Below are 3,445 nucleotides of genomic sequence, written 5' to 3'. Positions count from 1 at the left end.
ACGGCAGTTGCGATTTTTGACACGTGCGGTTTCCCGGAGCGGCATCGGTGTGGGGGGCGGCATCACGGGCATCGGCGAAAAATAAAAACTGCTCGTACTCATGCTGCCCCGACATCATGCCAGCGCATATTGGGAATGTCGTAGGCACCGATCGGTTTTCTATCGTCCATTTGCTGGGAGTAAGGGCGCCCTCCGTTTGCGAGGTGCGCCTGCTGCTGAAGTCAAAGTAAACTTTATTGTCATCTCCGCTACATAAGTCCAGTATATAGAGAGACGAGACGACGAGGCTCCAGTTACAGCAGTGCAAGTAAACAAACAATAAATATAAGAAAAGTAAGAAAATAAATATTTATTTTATGACCAGGGGTAAAGGGATCAATAACAATTAAAAATTAATAATTTACAGTTTGATGATTTAAAGTCTCACACACAACCCCTGGAAAGGGGAGGAGGACATGCTGCTTCCAAATAGAGCACATTTCATTCATAATGTTATTCACGATCTGAATACTGGGTTGTGTGAAATTCCAGAAATTAACCTTAGTCAAAGTGAATCTGTGAACTAAGGTGTAGGTCTATTAGGTTAATTGTGGTGATACTCGAGTTGGGAGATTTGTGTTCATACTGGAGTGCAAAATTAAAACCGATGGAAGATGGTTAAGAAAAGTTTTAAAGCCATCAGGTGCTCAGTTTAGAAAAAGAGAAAAGAAGAGGAGAAGAAACGAGCAAAAGATACAGGTAAGCAGATGTGTCATTGGATAATGGCAGGTCATCCTGAAACAATCAGACTAAACTCCAAACAATACATTATGTTACAGATTTTAATATTAATTAGTCATTGTTAATTTGTCCTGTTCTCATTGTATGACGAATTATGATGGCTGCTTGCATATTCTCCCTCTCTCTCTTCATGTGTTTGTTTCTCTGGTGAATTTCGACAACAGTTTTATGTTTATGCACAATCCTTAATATGTTTTATGTGTGTGTGTGTAAAGTTCCACAATACATGGAAATAAACCTTTAAAATGAATTCAATTTTATTATGTATTTATTTTTGGCCTACATCAGTAAGAAATGCCAAATTATATACACAAAGTTATAGAAATCACCACTCCTGTTATTCATGATGATTTCAATAACATCACATAATAACATGTAACATCGCATCCTGTAAGCATAGTCTGCCTGTGTCTTTTCTCTGGAAATGAACATTTTCAGCCAATATAGGTAATACATCAACATGGCTGCCATGGCTAAGTTAGGAATATTTATAATGTAATTTCCAAAACTTGCATATGATCTGCAATTTGTAGCAGATCTACTGACTGTCACAGAGCAGCTGGAGCAGTCTCAAATGGAGGTCAGTCCACTACTGCCACCTGTGGCCAAGTGCCATAGCCTACTACTAGATTAACTCGTGACACATCTGCACCTGTTTCTATGACCACACTGAGTACAGTCTGAGTGGCTGCACTTACACTGGTGCATTCAAATCCACCCACAAACATATTGAAAGATGTGATGTGGATTGTCAAGACTCAAACCAATCATTAAGCAAAGACAGCAGGGATCACTTGGTTCTGTTTATTATACAGCCAGATTTACTTGTGACACACATGTGCAGCTGGCTTTATCACCTATTTTGAATTTGTTTCAAGCACAATACATTTGTAACTTTCAGTGTTTTCCGGTCTTCCAAAAGAAGAAGAAAAAACCTTCAACTACATGACATGCAATTGTGTATTTGTTTTCACCTTATCATACACTTGAAGTTTTACAAATCACCACTCCTTTTGTTAATATCATTTCAGTCTCAGACAATCTAGTTTTTCTTACAGAGATTGAATGCACCTTCTGCGGATGGCGGTACCACACAGTGTGCGTGGACTTCCCCTGTACAGAAGGCAACTACAAATGTTGTGAATGCTAAATAAACAGAAACAAATGATCCCTGTTGTCTTTGCTTAATGATTGGTTTTAGTCTTGACAATCCTCATTGCTGGCATTGCATCTTTCAATGCCAGCAATGCCAGGTATCAGTGCTCAAACCTTTTGTGTTTGTTTCCAATAAGTTGCCACCTCGGGAAGCAAAAATGTGTCCTTTGTCTTGTGAGATGAACATATGAGACACTTTGACTCTTCAGTGCAGTGTGGAGCCTAACAAAGATCTGTTTTGTGTCCCAGCTGATCAGCAGGAGGAGAAGAGTCTGACGGAGCAGCAGAGGAACATTTTCAGCTACTTGGACTCAGCTCAGCCACTACAGAGAAAACAATGAGCTCAACACAGAAGGTGACAGACAGAGCAGGGCGATATGACCAAAAATATTTATCACGATATACATTTGAAAATTTGCGATAACAATATAACTGACGATATAATTGACACTAGACAAAGTACTTTACAACTCCACAAAAAACACAGTAATAACGACGGCCTGCTAGCATGCTCTACCACAAATAGTGTTTGTTGTGTATCTGACGGATGAAAGCTAAACCAGTTCCACACCACAAGTTGCAGCATTTTTACAAACCAGTTCTGGTTCATCTGTTTCATTCAACGATCCGCTTTCACCCTTCTCATTGTCCATCACTGCCGTGCTTTTTCCTCCATGTGCGTATGAAAACAAAGGCACTGCACATTCTATTGTCATATTTCACTTTCCTATCGTTGCCCAACATTATACCGGTATTACTATGAACGGTATGATATGGCCCAGCTGATTGTGCACTAATCACACATTAAAATGAGCAAAAGAGGCAAAACTGTGTGCCAGAGTCAGGGGTCAGCGTTTGTTTTTATGTCACAGCACCAGAACGATTGCAGGTGCTCATAAGTAGTTACCATAAATCACCACCTTTCATGGTCTCAGCACATCGACTCTGTAATTAAGAAAATGGGACAAGGCATAGCTATGGCTATGAAATGCTCTTTCTGTATCACTTCTTCAATTATGAAAGATGTCATTAATGCACTAGCAATGTCTCATCTGGAGTATTGTTTAATCATTTGGTCAGCAACTAATAAGACAGATCTTAACAGACTTCAGTTAGTCCAGAATAAGACGTCCAGATTAGTGTTAAGATGTTCATACTATACTAATATTGATAAAATGCACAATCAACTTTCTTGGCTTCCTGTACAGGCTAAAATATTCTATGGCTTACTTGTAGTTATGAAGAAAGCAATTCTGTTAAACACACCACATTTATTCTGCTCAGCTGCAGTATCCAGATGAAATACATAATCACATTACACAGTTTTCAACAAACTGCAATTTAATAAATGCTCGAGTTAAAAGTAACTTTGTGTAAAACTGTTATATTTAGAGCAACTTTTAAGTGGAATAAATTGCCTTATAAAATTAGAGAATTAGCAACGATTCAAAACTTCAATGAACAGTTAAGTCGATTTACAGAGTTTTTAGTTGTTGTAAATATTGTAAGA

General features: G+C 38.5%; 1 long non-coding RNA gene across 1 annotated transcript in view; it reads left to right on the top strand.

Annotated features, from left to right (window-relative positions):
- Positions 1-2,127: 2,127 nt before the first annotated feature.
- Positions 2,128-3,445, top strand: part of LOC134635012 (uncharacterized) — a 6,715-nt gene continuing 5,397 nt past the window's right edge. Inside the window, exon 1 of the long non-coding RNA XR_010094925.1 lies at positions 2,128-2,290. This is a non-coding gene — a long non-coding RNA (uncharacterized LOC134635012). The remainder of the gene's footprint in view (positions 2,291-3,445) is intronic.

The sequence above is a fragment of the Pelmatolapia mariae genome, linkage group LG9 (genome assembly GCF_036321145.2).
Source record: "Pelmatolapia mariae isolate MD_Pm_ZW linkage group LG9, Pm_UMD_F_2, whole genome shotgun sequence".
NCBI classification, from domain to species: Eukaryota; Metazoa; Chordata; class Actinopteri; order Cichliformes; family Cichlidae; genus Pelmatolapia; species Pelmatolapia mariae.
The sequence above is the reverse complement of the archived record's forward strand: the minus strand, read 5'-3'. Positions and strand labels throughout refer to the sequence as shown.